Source organism: Canis aureus, chromosome 20, assembly GCF_053574225.1.
Source record: "Canis aureus isolate CA01 chromosome 20, VMU_Caureus_v.1.0, whole genome shotgun sequence".
Taxonomy (NCBI): domain Eukaryota; kingdom Metazoa; phylum Chordata; class Mammalia; order Carnivora; family Canidae; genus Canis; species Canis aureus.
The window spans coordinates 26046313-26067131 of NC_135630.1; positions in this window are offsets into that span (position 1 = coordinate 26046313).

The following is a 20819-nucleotide window of genomic DNA, read 5'->3' on the forward strand; positions in this document are numbered from 1 at the left end:
ATGAAGAAACTGGTGGTTTGAGAGATGAAGCTGTTTGCGGTTACACAGCCAATTAATCATAGAATGAGACATTGAACCCTAGTCCACCCAAAGCCTGTGCTGTTTAGTCACTAAGTGGTACCACTGCTCGGCATCAAGTTTATTTATTTATCAAGGTCTGTTTATTATTTATTATTTTTTTTACTGCAAAAATAACACATGTTAATTCTAGAAAAATTATAACATATGGACTAACAGAAGAACATGGTAAAATATGTACAATTGCTTTTACTTAGAAATAGGCTCTGCTATTTGCAAATGACATATCAGATAAAGGACTAGTATCTAAGATCTATAAATAACTTAGTAAACTCAACACCCAAGAAACAAAAAATCCAATCATGAAATGGGTAGAAGACATGAACAGAAATTTCACCAAAGAAGACATACACATGGCCAAAAAGCACATGAGAAAATGCTCCGCATCATTTGCCATCAGGGAAATACAAATCAAAACCACAATGAGATACCACCTCACACCAGTGAGAATGGTGAAAATCAACAAGGCAAGAAACAACAAATGTTGGAGCGGATGAGGAAAAAGGGGAATCCTCTCTTTTTTTTAAAATTTTATTTATTCATGGGAGATACAGAAAGAGGCAGAGACGTAAGCAGAGGGAGAAATAGGCTCAATGCAGGGAGCCTGATATGAGACTCATCCCAGGACCTTGGGATCATGCCCTGAGCCAAAAGCAGACGCTCAACCACTGACCCACCCAGACATCCCTAAAAGGGGAATCCTCTTACACTGTTGGTGGGAATGCAAGCTGGTACAGCCACTCTGGAAAACAGTGTGGAGGTTCCTCACAAAGTTAAAAATAGAGCTACCCTATAACCCAACAATTGCACTACTGGGTATTTATCCCAAAAATACAGATGCAGTGAAATGCTGGGACACCTGTACCCCAATGTTTATAGCAGGAATGTCCACAATAGCCAAACTGTGGAAAGAGCCATGGTGTCCTTCGACAGATGAATGGATAAAGAAGATGTATATATAGAGAATGGAATATTACTCCGCCATCAGAAAGGACAAATACCCACCATTTGCTTTGATGTGGATGACACTGGAGGGTATTATGCTGAGTGAAGTAAGTCAATCGGAGGAGGACAACCATTATATGGTTTCACTCATATGGGGAATATCAGAAATAATGAAAGGGATTATAAGAGAAAGGAGGGGACCTGAGTGGGAAAATTTAGAGAGGGGGACAAACCATGAGAGACTCTTAACCCTGGGAAATGAACAAAGTGTTGTGGAAGGGGAGATGGGGAGGAGGCTGGGGTAACTGGGTGATGGGCACTGAGGAGGGCACTTGATGGGATGAGCACTGGGTGTTATACTGTATGTCCGCAAATCGGACTTCAATAAAGCAAACAAGCAAGGTCTGTTAACGTGTTTGATATCTTTTTCTTTTGGGAGCACATTGATAGGTATATATCTATACACACTGAGATATATATGTATATATATAGCACAATGATATACATGACATACATATATATTTTTTCCTCTAAAATTACATTTGAGGCTCTCGGAGGGGGCAGGAGATTCCAGTTACACACCCGCCAGGCTCCCAGCCCCCCACTCTTCTTGGCCATTTTGGGAAAATAAGGCTCAGAGTCGTCTGAGGTCAGAAGAAAGGGGTGCCAGCCTCGCCCACAGCAGAGAAGAGAGGACAGAAGGATCTGAGATCCCTCTGAGGGCCAGGCCTGGGGCAACGGGTAGGGGCACCAGTTTTGCTGGGTTTCCAGTTTGAAAGGCAAGGGGCTCACCACCACGCCAGAGCCCGCCTGGAGAAGACAGATATTAGTAGAAGGGTGTGGGCAGGGCGGGGCTGGGGCGCTGGGCAGCGGCCAGTACTCTCAGAGCTGGCTGGCTCGATGTCTCAGCGCAGGCCTTCAGGACCCCTGCATGGCCCCCCTTCAGGTAGCGCCCACTAACCTTGATGGCCACTTTGTTGTAGTCACAGAATTTGAAGAAGTCCACGGGGGTGTCGCTGCTGCTGGCGACCGATGAGTCACTTGCCTGTGGAGTCTTTGATGTTGTAGGCACCATCATTGAACTCCAGCTGGAGGACATCGTAGCTGGAGCGGTTGGCATCCAGGGTGCCCGTGACGGCAACCAATGAAGCCATGCTCTCCACGGAACACGATGACGGGACGGTTGATGAGCTTCATGAGGAAAAGCTCCGATCCCCTGCTCTCTCCACCAAGGCAGCCAGCTGCCGTTCTTCTTGGCTGTCACAAACTTGCACGGACACACGCAGTGTGATCCACCGATCACGCCACTCGATGTCAAAATAGCAGCTGGCATTCTTGGTGGAGGCAGTGGATTGCACGCCTCCCGTGGCTGTCAGCGTCCAGTACGTCCCCGTGTGAGAGCCTCTGTCCCCCACTTCCCAGGAACTGTACCATCGGACCCTTCCTGGTGCACCTTCCCTGTGTCTGGCGAAGGCCGCGGGAAGGAGGGGGTGCAGCCAGCAAGCGCCTGCTGCTTGCTCCTGTGCACCAAGCAGGCTCACCCTCCGCACAGCCCGCTCTGGCCTGGGGCTCTGCTCTCTCTCCTTTCATCCAGGCCTGACTGGAATCAGAAAATGACCAAATCAGTATTTTTTTTTATTTTTATTTATTTATGATAGTCACAGAGAGAGAAAGAGAGTGAGGCAGAGACATAGGCAGAGGGAGAAGCAGGCTCCATGCACCGGGAGCCTGATGTGGGATTCGATTCCGGGTCTCCAGGATCGCGCCCTGGGCCAAAGGCAGGCGCCAAACCGCTGCGCCACCCAGGGATCCCGCCAAATCAGTATTTTTTTTTAACGAAGCATTATTGCTGGAAGCACCCAGGCAAGCCTCGTGGTAGCCGTGAATGATTTTCAAGGGGTCCTGTGGGGGAATCTTGTAGCAGCATCTCCAGGAGTTGGTGCTCTCCTTGTCTGCTAGTTGGGGGGAGGTGCAGGATGTTCCCCTGAATCCAGAACCTGCCCCTACCTCCCCAGGAGGCTCTCGCTGGCCCCCTCCTTCCTGCCTGCCTATGCTTCTGTCCCCATCTGGCGGTGCTGAGCTCCCTCGCCACCTAAGCCAGAACCTCCCGGTGTGATTGGTGCTCCCTGTCTGACCAGACTCCTCGGGTCTCGGGGTGGGATGAAGCTAGGCGTCGCCCTCCACCGGGAGCCCCATCGGGAAACCGCAGGCCCCTGGCTCCCAGCCCTGCCCCTGCCAGCCCCCCTACCAGTTCATCTCTGCCATGTATCTCACTCTGGGTGTCTTGGTCTTTTATGTTTTGTGTGATTTGTATAACTAATGCCCATGATAGTAGCTTCAGACTGGAAAAGCAAAATAAAATAATGCGAGTGTATGCCCCCCCAAAAAAATTACATTTTATACTTTTTAAAACCATTTTTTAAGCATTTAATTTATTGCAACTTCTCTTGTTGGACATTTGGACTACTGCAGCTTTTTGATACTCCAAACAGCTTACAGTAAAAAGTAATTAGCTGAAAATGATATACAAATAAAGCAAAATGAATTAAGACTGAAATACAGGGGATCCCTGGGTGGCTCAGCAGTTTAGCGCACCTGACTTTGGCCCAGGGTGCAATCCTGAAGTCCCGGGATCGAGTCTCACGTCAGGCTCCCTGCATGGAACCTGCTTCTCCCTCTGCCTGTGTCTCTCTGCCTCTCAATGTCTATCGTGAATAAATAAATAAAATCTTTAAAAAAAAGACTGAAAAACAAAAAATTCAGAATGATGGATGATATAATGCAAGAGACAGATAACGTAAAACCACTTGTTCTATGTTGTATTCTGATTACCAACACAATGAAAACCACTGGTTGAATATTTGCTTTTCGGGTGCCTGGGTGGCTCATTCCATAAAGCATGGGACTCTTGGTATTGGCTCAAGTAATGGTCTCAGGGTCGTGAGATTGGCCCCCCCTCCTATGGTGCTGCTAGCTCAGCGGGGAGTCTGCTTGAAGATGCCCTCCCTTCTGCCCTCTACTCCTTCTGACTCCCACTCATGCTCGCTTTCTCTCTCTTCCTCTAAAAGAAATAACTTTTTTAGAAAAAGAATATTTGCTTTTTGAAAGATCATGTCAGCCTTCTTTCAGCTAAGGCATTTTTATTTTTTTTATTTCTTAAAGATTTTATATATTTATTCATGAGAGGCACAGAGAGGCAGAGACACAGGCAGAGGGAGAAGCAGGCTCCATGCAGGGAGCCGGATGTGGAGCTCGATCCTGGAACTCCGGGATCATGCCCTGAGCCAAAGGCAAATGCTCAACCACTGACCACCCAGGCGTCCCAGCTAAGGCACTTTTTAAAAAGACTTTATTTATTTGAGAGAGAGAGATTAAGCAGGGGGAGGAGCAGAATGGGGGAGGGGGTCAGCCTGACTCTGCTGAGCACAGAGCTTGACAGGAGAACCTAATCTCAGGACCCTGCGATTGTAACCTGAGTGCAAACCAAGAGTCTGATGTTCAACTGACTGAGCCACCCTGAGTGCCCCCAGCTCAAGCATTTTCAACAGAATCACCTGGAGCCCATAGCAGGAACCATAAGCAGGACCCTAGACTCCAGGCAGAGTTTAGGAAGGGGTTAACTCCTAAAATGTAAATGTAAAGGGTGACTTTCTCTAATGGAGGGAACTATGTTCCGGAGAATGAGCCACAAACCTGGTGACCAGAAACTGATAGCTAGAATAAGAGAGGTAAATGTCAGGATCAGAATACGAAAGTAGTCACCAGAGCTGGAATACCAGGGCAGAGCCATGCTAATGACAATGGGGAGTTGCTGAGTTCCCAGGAGATTGGGTCAATACCCTTTATTTTTTTCTGAAGATTTATTTATTTATTTATTTATTTATTTATTTATTATTTATTTATTTATTTATTTATTTTAGACGCAAGAGAGAGAGAGCAAGGAGAGAGAGAGAGAGAGAGAGAGAGAGAAGCAGAGACACAGGCAGAGGGAGAAGCAGGCTCCATGCCAGGAGCCCAATGCGGAACTCGATCCTGGGATCATGCCCTGGGCCAAAGGCAGGTGCCAAACCGCGGAGCCACCCAGGGATCCTCAGGTCAACCCCCTTTAAATTCTTGCCAAAGGGCACAGAATTTGGCCTGGGGGTGAGTCTACACGTGAGGAATATTGCCCCAAGAGCTCAAAAGCGCTCCAGGATTAGGAATCTGGCAGGTTCTGACAATGGGAAATTTTGAAGGAGAACAATATAGTGAAGAGTTATTATGTGATTAAACTAGAGAAGTTTAGGGATATTTCTGAAAACTATTGTGGTAGTGAATGAAGGGGGAGATTTTGGGCAGTGGTAGGAATTATATTTAGAAAGGTACCTAGAGATTTCTATTAAATAAATAGATTGGAGAAATACCTGTAATGACATTTCTCTTCTTACCATATCTTGGCAAACAGACAAAACATGTGGTTGGACCTTGGTGGCTATAATGCTATTATTACTCTAAGTTCAGGTTTTAACTGGTACATTAAAATTTTCTTTTGTTATGGAGCCCCTAAATAGGCATGCTGTGTCTGTCTTATGATTGCAGTTTAAGTTAATGTTACCATGTTTTTTTTTTTAGGTGTTTTTTTTATTTTTTATTTTTTATTTATTTATGATAGGCACACAGTGAGAGAGAGAGAGAGAGAGAGAGAGGCAGAGACACAGGCAGAGGGAGAAGCAGGCTCCATGCACCGGGAGCCCGACGTGGGAATCAATCCTGGGTCTCCAGAATCGCGCCCTGGGCCAAAGGCAGGCGCCAAACCGCTGCGCCACCCAGGGATCCCTGTTACCATCTTTTAAAATTAAAACTTATTATCTTTTCTTGCTGCTATGAAGGCCATCAGGAATCTAATGATTAATATTCTGGAAAGACATTTCAATTGAATTTCTTGGGTATTGATCAGATAAGTATTAAGATTTATGATTGTCTTCTGAAATTTTCATTAGGTGAGTCCTTTGTTGCTTTGGGTAACTCTTAGGAAGTGGTTTCCAAACCCTGGAAATTACCACTTTGAGTTAATTTAGAAAGAGACGTCTCTTTTGCTGAGTGTGTTGTTTTTTGTGTATTTTTTTTGCACAAAAAAGTAACAATTGTATAGAAGTTAATTACCTTCTTAATTACCTAACAATTGTATAGAAGTTAATTACCTTCTTAATTCCCTTATAAATAACTTTATAGTTTCTGGAGGTTTGGAATTAAAACACTTCCAAGGATGTTTAACTATTAGAGGAACATCCGTTAATTAACTGTAGCTGATGGTTAGATTTGCTTCAGTGCTTTGAATTTTTGCATCAAGCCTTTCTTGCCCAGAAATGATGACTATGATCATCATTTCTGTCTCTTCCTGGAATTTTCTAATATATATTGTTTTAAAAATTACAACAATTCTGTTCATTGTAAAAACCAAAACAAAAAACCCTAAAACTGTATTGAATACAGACTACTTTTTCTCCCAGCCTCCAAATGATAACTGTTAACACTCTGATTCATATTTTTACAACTTTTCACAAGGATTCTGCTTGTGTACACACACACACACACACACACACTATACGTTCCTCTTCCTCCCCTCTCCCTTCTCCCACTCACCTTACCTCTTCCCCCTCCTCTGTCTCCTCCTCCTTCACAGGAGTGTGGAGTGTGGTGATAATGCCAAGGGAGAGAAGGCTTTGTTCTGTGTTCTCTCCCTTATTGAATCTCACTCCTTAGTGGAGCTTACTGTCCTTGTCCTTTCCTCCCCTTGCCTACCACCAAGGTTCAAAAAATTCAGGCTATGCTTTGCTTCTCTTTATCCTCAGCAGCCAGACAAGGAACTCCCAGAACAAATCCTCAACTATGTAAAAGACAGCCGTTCTGGGTGTTTCTCTTGGGGACAGCAAGCTAAGCAGCCCCAGTTCTGGCCTCCCTGGTGATTGGCTGAGGGTCCAGTGGGGTTTTGTGTACCAGTTCATTCCAAGTGTGAAGTTTCTCTGGGGTTTCCTTGGGAAGTAGGTTCTTCTTTGTAACATTTTTCTTGTGTCTGTTATGGGTTGAGATTTCTTCTGCAGTGGTTATCTATCATTTCAACCCTGATTTCTAATCTTCCAGACTTTTCTAAAATTTTTTCATGTGTTGATAATGGAGCTTCTTTTCTGCTCTCCTGTCATTTCTTTTTTTTTAATTTATGATAGTCACAGAGAGAGAGAGAGAGAGAGAGGCAGAGACACAGGAAGAGGGAGAAGCAGGCTCCATGCACCGGGAGCGTGATGTGGGATTCGATCCCGGGTCTCCAGGATCGCAACCCTGAGCCAAAGGCAGGCGCAAAACTGCTATGCCATCCAGGGATGCCTCTCCTGTCATTTAAGTGGAATGTAGGTACACATGATGATTCAGTCAATTCCTTGAACCTCTCAGGTGTCTGATCTTTTTTTCTCTTTCTGGACCAGGGTTTTGGAAATTCTTTTAAGGTTTGTTTGTAGTTCCCCTGTCTTATAACATGAAAGTTCTAGCTTAATTTAAATATTCCAGTTTAAATGTAATATTAATCATAATTAGATCACCGATAGCATATTGTTCTCTAGATGCAGAAATGACACGATTACTTAATAAACTTCTTTTTGCTGCATTTACAGGCCTCCACAAGATGTTATTGCATTGGACAAATTAATGATGTGGAATTCACTCTTAGAAACTTAGATAATTAGCCTTTCCTTTGATATATATGAATGTCACTATTTGTAATATATATTTTATGTATATTTTATGTATATGTATTTTATTTGCCAGGTAACTGAATATTGTCAGTTTCCTTTTCAGTATCTACATCAGTTGGAAAAGTAAAAAAAAAAAAAAAAAAAAAAACATAGTAACTTTGAACTGGCACGTGGTACTCAATGTATCTTAAAATGATTTTTTCTTAATCACTATTAGAAACAAATGAATAGGGATCCCTGGGTGGTGCAGCAGTTTGGCGCCTGCCTTTGGCCCAGGGCGCGATCCTGGAGACACGGGATCGAATCCCACATCGGGCTCCTGGTGCATGGAGCCTGCTTCTCCTTCTGCCTGTGTCTCTGCCTCTCTCCCTCTCTCTGTGACTAAAATAAATAAATAAATAAATAAATAAATAAATAAATAAATAAAACAAATGAATAGGGCACCCTGGGTGGCTCAGCAATTTAGCATCTGCCTTTGGCTGGGGCCTGATCATGGAGACCCAGGATCAAGTCTCTCATTGGGATCCCTGCATGGAAAGCCATAAACTACCAGAACTGGAACAGGACAAAATAGCAAATCTGAACAGGCCAATAACCAGGGAGGAAATTGAAGCAGTCATCAAAAACCTCCCAAGACACAAAAGTCCAGGGCCAGATGGCTTCCCTGGGGAATTCTATCAAACGTTTAAAGAAGAAACCATACCTATTCTACTAAAGCTGTTTGGAAAGATAGAGATAGAGTACTTCCAAACTCGTTCTATGAGGCCAGCATAACCTTAATTCCAAAACCAGACAAAGACCCCACCAAAAAGGAGAATTATAGACCAATATCCCTGATGAACATGGATGCAACAATTCTCAACAAGATACTAGCAAATTGGATACAACAGTACATTAAGAGGATTATTCACCATGATCAAGTAGGATTTATACCTGGGATGCAAGGCTGGTTCAACACTGATAAAACAATCAATGTGATTCATCATATCAGCAAGAGAAAAAACAAGAACCATAGGATCCTCTCAATAGACGCAGAGAAAGCATGTGACAAAATAGAGCACCCATTCCTGATCAAATCTCTTCAGAGTGTAGGGATAGAGGGAACATTCCTCAACATCTTAAAAGACATCTATGAAAAGCCCACAGCAAATATCATTCTCAATGGGGAAGCACTGGGAGCCTTTCCCCTAACATCAGGAACCAGACAGGGATGTCCACTCTCACCACTGCTATTCAACATAGTACTGGAAGTCCTAGCCTCAGCAATCAGACAACAAAAAGACATTAAAGGCATTCAAATTGGCAAACAAGAAGTCAAACTCTCCCTCCTCACCAATGACATGATACTCTTCATAGAAAACCCAAAAGCCTCCACCCCAAGAATGCTAGCACTCGTACAACAATTTGGCAGTGTGGCAGGATACAAAATCAATGCCCAGAAGTCAGTGGCATTTCTATACACTAACAATGAGACTGAAGAAAGAGAAATTAAGGAGTCCATCCCATTTACAATTGCACCCAAAAGCATAAGATACCTAGGAAGAAACCTAACCAAAGAGGTAAAGGATCTATACCCTAAAAACCATAGAACACTTCTGAAAGAAATTGAGGAAGACACAAAGAGATGGAAAAATATTCCATGCTCATGGATTGGCAGAATTAAGATTGTGAAAATGTCAATGTTACCCAGGGCAATTTACACGTTTAATGCAATCTCTATCAAAATTCCACAGACTTTCTTCAGAGAGTTAGAACAAATTATATTATGATTTGTGTGGAATCAGAAAAGACCCCGAATAGCCAGGGGAATTTTAAAAAAGAAAACCATATCTGGGGGCATCACAATGCCAGATTTCAGGTTGTACTACAAAGCTGTGGTCATCAAGACAGTGTGGTACTGGCACAAAAACAGACACATAGTTCAATGGAACAGAATAGAGAACCCAGAAGTGGACCCTGAGCTTTATGGTCGACTAATATTCGATAAAGGAGGAAAGACTATCCATTGGAAGAAAGACAGTCTCTTCAATAAATGGTGCTGGGAAAATTGGACATCCACATGCAGAAGAATGAAACTAGACCACTCTCTTTCACCACAGACAAAGATAAACTCAAAATGGATGAAAGGTCTAAATGTGAGACAAGATTCCATCAAAATCCTAGAGAAGAACACAGGCAACATCCTTTTTGAACTCGGCCACAATAACTTCTTGCAAGATACATCCACGAAGGCAAAAGAAACAAAAGCAAAAATGAACTATTGGGACTTCATCAAGATAAGAAGCTTTTGCACAGCAAAGGATACAGTCAACAAAACTCAAAGACAACCTACAGAATGGGAGAAGATATTTGCAAATGACATATCAGCTAAAGGGCTAGTTTCCAAGATCTATAAAGAACTTATTAAACTCAACACCAAAGAAACAAACAATCCAATCATGAAATGGGCAAAAGACATGAACAGAAATCTCACAGAGGAAGACACAGACATGGCCAACATGCATATGATAAAATGCTCTGCATCACTTGCCATCAGGGAAATACAAATCAAAACCACAATGAGATACCACCTCACACCAGTGAGAATGGGGAAAATTAACAAGGCAGGAAACAACAAATGTTGGAGAGGATGCGGAGAAAAGGGAACCCTCATACACTGTTGGTGGGAATGTGAACTGGTGCAGCCACTCTGGAAAACTGTGTGGAGGCTCCTCAAAGAGTTAAAAATAGACCTGCCCTATGACCCAGCAATTGCACTGTTAGGGGTTTACCCCAAAGATACGGATGCAATGAAACCCCGGGACACCTGCACCCCGATGTTTATAGCAACAATGGCCACAATAGCCAAACTGTGGAAGGAGCCTCGGTGTCCATCAAAAGATGAGTGGATAAAGAAGATGTGGTTTATGTATACAATGGAATATTACTCAGCTATTAGAAATGACAAATACCCACCATTTGCTTCAATGTGGATGGAACTGCAGGGTATTATGCTGAGTGAAGTAAGTCAGTCGGAGAAGGACAAACATTATATGTTCTCATTCATGTGGGGAATATAAATAATAGTGAAAGGGAATATAAGGGAAGGGAGAAGAAATGTGTGGGAAATATCAGAAAGGGAGACATAAGGTAAAGACTGCTAACTCTGGGAAACGAACTAAGGGTGGTAGAAGGGAAGGAGGGCGGGGGGTGGGAGTGATTGGGTGATGGGCACTGGGGGTTATTCTGTATTTTTGTAAATTGAACACCAATAAAAAAATGAAATATATTTTTCTATCTAGCATCTCGCCAAGAAAACTTGTAGGAAATGAAAAATGTAAATAATGGCACCAATAATGAATGACTCACTCTATCAACTATCCTCTTAAAGACTCATCATATTGTGAATTTATTTACAAGTTTATATTTGGTACCCAGAGTAACAATGTTATATACAATCTTTTCTTTTTCATACAAACCATTTTTAGTCCACCAGTATGAAGGAAAGGGATTTATAGGTTTGTTTTGCTTAATTCATCATTTTTCAATTCTGTAAAATTTTACTCAACTCCTGAAACAAGAGTTCATAGCAGAGATACGTATTTATCTTTCAATTATCACAAACAAGAAACCCCTCTTGGGTATATCTCTAGGTATGATATTTCTATACAGTTTTTTAAAGATTTATCTATTTTAGAGAGAGAATGAGCAGGAGACAGAGAATCTCAAGCAGACTCTACACTTAGTACAGAGCCCAATGTGAGGCTTGATCCCAAGACCCTGAGATCAGGACTTGAGCTAAAACCAAGACTTGGATGCTTAACCAGCTGTGCCAGCCAGGCGACACCTCTACACAGTCTTTAAAGATGTGTCTTAACATACTAAAATCTGGGCACCTGGGTGGCTCAGGGGTTCAGCATCTGCCTTTGGCTCAGGGCATGACCCCAGGGTAACGGGATCGAGTCCCACATTGGGCTCCCTACATGGAGCCTGCTTCTCCCTCTGCCTGTGTCTCTGCCTGTCTGTCTGGGTCTCTCATGAATAAATAAATAAGATCTTTCTTAAAAATATGAAAATCTTTAAGATTATAAATGTACAGATTATAAATGTATAAATGTATATTCAAATGTACATATGAATACTATGATTATTAAAGTTATTTTTAATCTTTGTTTGAAAAATTTCTAGAACTCGAAATATGCCTTTCAGACATTTTCACATTTAGAGACTATGTCATTTTCCTGTGACGGGCTGTATTGTTGGTTTGCAACCTTGAGGGCTCCCCAGGTGAAATCTGAATGTGGCCCCCACACACAGGGGGCTTGGAGATCCCAGAGAAAGCAACAGAGGATTCCAGATTGGCAGGTGGCTGTTTTAATAAACAAGGGAATATGAGGCTTATCCTAAGTGGCCCCAAGACAAGGAGATTCTCACACCCACCCACGCACTGGGACTTAACAGTTTAGGGGTTCCTGGGTGGCTCAGTCCGTGAAGCATTAGACTCCTGATTTCACGTCAGGTCATGATCTCAGGGTTGTGAGATCGAGCCCCACATCAGGCTCTGTGCATATTTAAAAAAAGTTTATACAGAGGACTTAACTTGGTTTAGTTATTTGCTCTCAACAACATCTTAATTGTCTCAAGAACACCTCACTCTCATCAGACTGTATCCCCAAAAGGGCTGCCGGCATGAGAATAGTAGTTTGCAGGCACATTTCAAGGACAGGGGAGGGTTTAAGGAGCTTCTTCTCAAGATCTTTGACCTAACATCTGCAAAGATCCTTTCTTCCAAATAAGGTGACAGACGTGTCCTGTTTCCAGAAATATGACGTGGGCATACCTTCAGGGGGAACACCATTTGACACTCCACAGAAACTACACATTATTATTACATAAAAACTGTGCTCCTGTCTCGGGTAAGAGAAATATTGGCCCCTGAAAGATGCCCACATTGTAACCCTTGGAACATATCATATTGCCATGCAAACAGGCTTCTGCAGAAGTGATTCAGTTAAGGATTCTGAGATGGGAAGATTGTCCCGGATTTTCCAGGAAACCCAATATGATCAGAAGAACCAGTGTAAGAGGGAAGCAGGAAGGTCAGAGTGAAGGAGGATGTGGCTACACGGCTGAGGACAGGGGGGCAGGTGCACACACCAAGGACGGAGGGCAGCCTCCGGAACCAGGAAAAGGCAAGGGACAGAATCTTCCCTACAGCATCCGGATAAAACACAGTCCTTGATTTTAACCTTACAAAACCATTTCAGACTTTTTCTTCTAGACATGCAACTAATACATCTGTATTGTTTTATACCACTAAGTTCCAGGTAATTTGTTACAGAGCATTGGAAATGACACAGGATGCAATGTCTTTCACGGCATATTAACAGTTGTGTGTTTAAGGACAGTCTGACTACCATGGTTTTAATTCACTGCTAGGGCTGCCTGATTTGAGAAAAGGGAAGTCAATTCTATTCTATTTCTACTCAAGGAATTATTTTATGTTAGTTGGGATGTTAACAGAATGTTAACCTGATGTTAACAAAATCAAGAATTTGAATTCTGTTTTGTTTTGTTTTTCCTTAGCTTCGAGATAAGACCTGCCATTGACCCTACAAGAGGATTCCTAACAGATGTTTTACGGGGTCACTCTCAGGAGTCCATGCTCTCTCAATATAGCCAGGTTTAAAATTCTTATCCCTGTTAAAAACTGTGAGATAAGTAGTTACACTTACCCAAAAATCATCCAAATCGTTAGATAGCTAAATTTAAAAACAATCTATTATCTACTTCAAAATAAGATCTATTAACATAAAAAAAGTCAAGACCCCAGGGCATGCTACCTTTGTATACCTGGCCTTATAGCTTTGATGGCTTGTAGACTTTGCATTTAAATTTCCCTAAAGCAAGAAACCAAGATATTTGGTGGAGAGAAGAGGTGGCAAGAAGTGTAGATATTAATGACCTGGTCTCTCAATTTAATTTTTGTTTGCTGTTATTTTTCTATTCCTATGTTATTTGAAAAGCATGAAAGTTAAATCCGAGTCGATATTCATTTTATAGCTTTTTTACATACATGCCACATTAAAATTTTGTTTTATGTCTCACAAACTTTAATTTCCATTTTAAAGTTAAAAATCGGTCTCGAAGGTTATCAAAGTATGCAAAAGTATTCAAAAATTATATTTACTGTTATTAGAACATTTCATGTTGTTGCATATATTCTTTTAGCTGTTTGATATCATCCATTTGGCCTCATTATAATAAATGAGAGAAGATAGCTATGGAGCAAGTCTACCTTGTAACTTGGATGATTTCCCCACTTCATTTAATTGACTTTTCCCTACTGCTTTGCTCAGCATCATTTAATACCTTATGCCTAATTCTATTTAGAGTTTACAAATCCATAAAGTGAAAGATTGACTCCAACACTGTTACGACTCTCTAGTTGTGAACAGAACATAAGGTAATATTTTAATAGGCACTTGTTGCCTCAAATATACTTCTATAAATGTATAATGTTTAATTCTTAGGTACTGATTTTAATTTTTCTCAACATCATATAATAAAGCCTAGAGGAAAAGTGCAAAGGCCGTCAAGTCTATCACTTAATCTGCAAGAGCTAACAATACATACATTGAAACTATCTTGTTTCAAGACTTAATACCCATTAATATTTCAAAAGGTACTACAGATTTAGAAATTTTTAAAATTTGAAAATGTCCAATTTCTAAATTTGGTACACACTGAAGGAAAAAAAATTCATCCCTGTTCTTGCCATTTTTTTTTCATAGAATGTGCACAGATTAAAAAGAATAGGTTGGGATTTTCCCTCAGTGGAAGGCAATAATTTTCAACCAGTTTCAATCATGAGAAGTTGTAATCTTCATCATCTTTCAGGAGCTTCACTGGAGAGAGGTCATTTGTCTTAGCCACTTAATGTTTACCAAGATACTATGTGAGTCATGTCATTGAAAACTGACCAGAAATTCACAGCAATTCAAAAGCCAGGCACACAGGCAATATTTCACAACTTTTTCTCCAACCTAGGCACGTCAAAGTATTTGTTTTCCTATATAAAATGTGTGCATGCATGCGTGTGAAATTAAGTCAGGCTGTTTTAATCCACCAGAGACTCCAACGACAATTTTAATGGTATTCTGATGAATAAATACTTGCCAAGGGAATGACTATATGAAAAGAAAATCATTTTCCAGTGTGCAAAACGCTGGTCTAGTTGTCATCCCACTTCCGAATTTATCTATCAATAAGCAAAAAAGAGCAACCATATTTTTTCAATGTCCTATCAGAATAAATAATTTTTAAATGTGAATTTTTAAAAATTCTCCTGAAGCAACAAACAATATGGATCAAACAGACTTTGTGACCCTCCAGCTACTGTCCAATATTTTTCCCTGTAAATCACTGGTTCTCAAAATGTGGACCACAAAACTAACAGCACCAGCATCAGGTGGAATATTGTTAGATGAGCAAATCTTTTTTTTTTAGACTTTTTATAGGCAGAGAGAGAGAGAGGGAGAGAGGCAGAGACACAGTCAGAGGGATAAGCATGCTCCATGCTGGGAGCCTGACCCGGACTCGATCCCAGGACTCCAGGATGGCGCCCTGGGCCAAAGGCAGGTGCCAAACCGCTGAGCCACCCAGGAATCCCCTAGAAGAGCAAATCTTAAACACACTCCAGGGAGTTCAGAAACTGAGGTAGTAGGGCCCAGGAATTTTCAAGGCCCCCATGAGATTGTCATGCAAACTGAAGTTTCAGAACCCTTGTTCTACGACCAACTCTGACTAGAAGTGTGCGTGCATGTACTCTAAACATTCAGAATCGAAACCTTGCAAACAGTGCACACTCATTTGCGGTATGGGTTCCCAAACTACCATTTAATAATGGAAAATACCACTGTAAAGTCAGCAGTGTAGAAATTTCAAGTAAACAAAGAATTATGCGATGTGGAAGTGCATGTATCGATGGGCCAACCACGTCTTCATGTTCGGCAGAACCGGGCTGGCAAGCTGTCACGGAGGGAGGCATCCATCAACTCCGTGTGTTCATAGAAGTAAACATTTTTCCTAAGACTTATTTTTTTTGTTGTAGAGAGAGAGCGAGCATGAGCAGGAGGGCCAGAGGGAGAGCGAGAGAGAATTTCAAGCACACCCCTACCTGAACATGAAGTGACGGGGGCGGATCTCAGGACCATGAGATCACTACCTGAGCCAAGACCAAGAGCTGGATGCTGAACTGGCTACACCACCCAGGCGCCCCAAAATTAAACACTTTAAACAATAGTAAATTGTCAACAGAGTACAAATCATGTTATATATTGTTTTCACATTTAACGGTAAATCTGCATTTAAAAATTAGAAGTATTCCATTATGCTGTATCACAGGCCTCAAAACTTTTCTGAGGTACCTATATTTGGGGACACTTATATGAATGCAATGAGCAATAGTAATTCATTTTATACCTAACTAATTTAGAGGTAGCAATTTTTAAATATTCTCTCCTTATTCTACAGTCACATTTCCATGTGAGTAGGTGTTGAGTGATGAAAATATTCAACGGATTCAACTTTTATAGATTGTTTTTACTCTTTTGCTAATTTTTGGGAACAAAAGCATAAAACTTTACTACTTTCCTGATGTTATCCAGTGCTATATTTGCCAAAATATCAGTAAAAGCTGCACATGAATTTTAGATAATATCGATTAAACTTTGCTATTCTATAACACTTGCACATTGGAAAGTTCAGTTAGACAACAATGCCAAGGGATCCCTGGGTGGCGCAGCGGTTTAGCGCCTGCCTTTGGCCCAGGGCGCGATCCTGGAGACCCGGGATCGAATCCCACGTCGGGCTCCTGGTGCATGGAGCCTGCTTCTCCCTCTGCCTATGTCTCTGCCTCTCTCTCTCTCTCTCTCTGTGGGACTATCATAAAAAAAAAAAGACAACAATGCCAATAAAAGGAAATTTTAATATATTAAACTTAGGAAGTATAGATTTTATAAGTTCTCTATTATAAGTTTTATATTTCTAAATATAAATTTTGTAGTTATACTCTTTTTAAGAATATATGCATATATGGGCCTTGGCATCACAACTCGCTCATCCATAAAGTTAACATTTTTGATTATATAACAATCCAGCATTATTATTCTGGACTCACATGCCAAAAACTTAATATAAGTTATTTTTATGTATAATGCAGAACTGTCCATAAATGAGTCCCTCATCCTCCTTCCTTTTTGTTAGGTGTGTGCTTCTCTGACAGGAAAGGGAGGAAACCTGCACTCCCTCTAAAACATCTTGAAACAGACACATACATACATATGTATATATATATATGCATGCATAAATAAGCTTGGTTAAATATAGAAATTATGAATACTTAGAGTGATATTTTTTCTGAGTGTTTCCCATCCAATGCATCAAGTGAAGAAAAGGACATGAACTAATGGAATATGATATAGTAGATTTGATAATGTTACACTTAGCTTTATATATTTTAAAAATTTTAATATGGAGGATAAAATCTGTCTTAAAACGCATTATGTTCATTTAAAAAATGAAAATTAATATTACTTTTATTGATTCATTTTTTATTGAATTTGTTTTTTGTGTATATGCTACTTAAAATATGAAATGAAATTTTAATTTGGCTTAGTTATCAAATACTGTAGCCTGACCTCATTCTTAGCCATCAGCAACACTTTCAAAAAGGACTCAAATTAAAAAAAAAAAATTTATTATATAGGTAAGCCATGGCCATTGTAGTTAATATGTAAAATATAGAAATGGATAGGGATATTGTTTATATATATATATATATAAATTTAATTGTTTATATCATATATAAACAATTAAAATATCTACTAAAATATTTTGATTTAAATATGTTCAGTCTTTTACACCAGTGTATATTAAAATATGCATGTTTTGATACAAAATAGGTTTAATACATATTTATGTATTCAAATCTGTCCATCTGTTCTGGTGTGAATCTTCTATTATATTTAAGCTAAGGTGATTCTTCATCATGAAATCCAAAATTCAAATATTCACTTTTGCTGTTTTTTCTCTAGCTCCTTTAGGTGTAAGGTTAGCTTTTTTACTTGAGTTCTTTCCAGTTTTTGAATGGATGCTTGTATTGCGATGTATTTCCCCCTTAGGACTGCTTTTGCTGCATCCCATCGATTTTGAATGGTTGTACCTTCATTCTCATTAGTTTCCATGAATCTTTTTAATTCTTCCTTCATTTCCTGGTTGACCCTTTCATCTTTTAGCAGGATGGTCCTTAACCTCCACGTGTTTGAGGTCCTTCCAAACTTCTTCTTGTGATTTAGTTCTAATTTCAAGGCATTATGGTCTGAGAATATGCAGGGGAAGATCCAAATCTTTTGGTATCGGTTCAGACCCGATTTGTGACCCAATATGTGGTCTATTCTGGAGAAAGTTCCATGTGCACTTGAGAAGAATGTGTATTCAGTTGAGTTTGGATGTAAAGTTCTGTAGATACCTGAAGTCCATCTGGTCCAGTGTATCATTTAAAGCTCTTGTTTCTTTGCAGATGTTGTGCTTAGAAGACCTATCCAGTGCAGAAAGCCTTAAATCGAAGTCACCAAGTATAAGTGTATTATCATCTAAATATGTCTTAATTTTGGTTATTAATTCATTGATATATTTGTCATCTCCCACATTCAGGGCATATATATTGATAATTGTTAAGTCCTCTTCTTGGATAGATCGTTTAAGTATGATATAGTGTCCCTCTTCATCTCTCACTACAGTCTTTGGGGTAAAGTTCAGTTTATCTGATGTAAGGACCGCTACCCCTGCTTTCTTTTGAGGACTTTTTTTTTTTTTTGAGGACCATTTGAATGGTAAATGGTTCTCCAACCTTTTATTTTCAGGCTGTAGGTGTCCTTCTGTCTAAAATGAGTCTCTTGTGGACAGCAAATAGATGGGTCCTGCTTTTTTATCCAGTCTGAAACCCTGCGCCTTTTGATGGGGTCATTAAGCCCGTTCACATTCAGAGTTACTATTGACAGATAGGAGTTTAGTGTCATCATGATATCTATTCAGTCCTTGTTTTGTGGATTGTTCCACTGAACTTCTTCTTAAAGGGGAATTTTAAGAGTCCCCCTTAAAATTTCTTGCAGAGCTGGTTTGGAGGTCACATATTCTTTCAGTTCCTGCCTGTCTTGGAAGCTCTTTATCTCTCCTTCCATTTTGAATGAGAGCCTTGCTGGATAAAGTATTCTTGGTTACATGGTCTTCTCATTTAGGACCCTGAATATATCCTGCCAGCCCTTTCTGGCCTGCCAGGTCTCTGTGGAGAGGTCTGCTGTTACCCTAATACTCCTCCCCATAAAAGTCAGGGATTTCTTGTCTCTTGCTGCTTTAAAGATCTTCCCTTTATCTTTGGAATTTGCAAGCTTAACTGTTAGATGTCAAGGTGTTGAAAGGTTTTTATTGATTTTAGGGGGGGATCTCTCTATTTCCTTCATCTGAATGCCTGTTTCCCTTCCCAGATTAGGAAAGTTTTCAGCTAGGATTTGTTCAAATACATATTCTGGCCCTCTGTCCTTTTCAGCGCCCTCGGGAACCCCAATTAAACGTAGGTTTTTCTTCCTCAGGCTGTCGTTTATTTCCCTTAATCTTTCCTCATGGTCTTTTAATTGTTTGTCTCTTTTTTCCTCAGTTTCTCTCTTTGCCATCAACTTGTCTTCTATGTCACCCACTCGTTCTTCCACCTCGATAACCCTCGTCATGAGGACTTCTAGTTTGGATTGCATCTCATTCTATTGATTTTTAATTTCTGCCTGATTAGCTCTAAATTCTGCAGTCATGAAGTCTCTTGAGTCCTTTATGCTTTATTCTAGGGCCACCAGTAGCTGTGTAATAGTGCTTCTGAATTGGCTTTGTGGCATCGAATTGTAATCCAGATTTTGTAACTCTGTGGGAGAGAGGACTGTTTCTGATTCTTTCTTCTGAAGTGAGGTTTTCCTTCTAGTCATTTTGCTCAGTGCAGAGTGGCCAAAAACAAGTTGTATTGGGAAAAGGAGAAAAAGAGAGGAGAGAAAGAAGGAAAGAAAAGAGAAAAAGAAATAAGGAAGAAAAAAAGAGAAGAAAAAGAGAAAGAAAAAGAAAGAAAGGGAAAAAGGGTGGGGGAAGCAAACAGAAATCAAAAATCAAAAAAAAAAAAAAACATGGGGGAGTATCTTCTGATTCTGTATACTTTAAGTCCCTTAAATTCCCCTGGAACTTGTCTGTCTAGCTGGTCTTCTGGGGGAGGGGCCTGTTGTGATTTTCAGGTGTTAGCACTTGGGGGAGCTGCTCTGCCCCTGCCTGGTGCAGGGCTCAGTGGGGGTTGTTTACCCCGTGAGACCCCAGGAGGAACAACCACAGTGGCAGGGCTCGGTCTGGAGCCCTGGATTCAGCTCCTGCAGTAACTCCGGAGCTCTCTGTCTGCTGCAGGGGCCTGGATGCTCGGGGGTGGGTCCGCTGATCTGCTCAGCTCCAGGCAGGAGGGTCCTAGCTGTCCTGGGCCCTCCCGGCCTCTGCCTGTCCCGGGGGGAGGCCGGATCCTGGGCTGTGTCCCGGTCGCCTAGTGCTCCTGGGGCCTGCGCTGTTGGATGTTTCTAGCAGCAATGTCCACAACAGCCAAACTGTGGAAGGAGTCTTGGTGTCCATCGAAAGATGAATGGGTAAAGAAGATGTGGTTTATGTATACAATCGAATATTACTCAGCCATAAGAAATGACAAATACCCACCATTTGCTTCGATGTGGATGGAACTGGAGGGTATTATGCTAAGTGAAATGAGTCAAGTGGAGAAGGACAAACATTTTATGTTCTCATTCATTTGGGGAATATAAATAATAGTGAAAGGGAATAGAAGGGAAGGGAGAAGAAATGGGTAGGAAATATCAGAAAGGGAGACAGAACATGAGAGACTCCTAACTCTGGGAAACGAACTAGGGGTGGTGGAAGGGGAGGAGGGGGGGGGTGGGGGTGAATGGGTGACGGGCACTGAGGGGGGCACTTGACGGGATGAGCACTGGGTGTTATTCTATA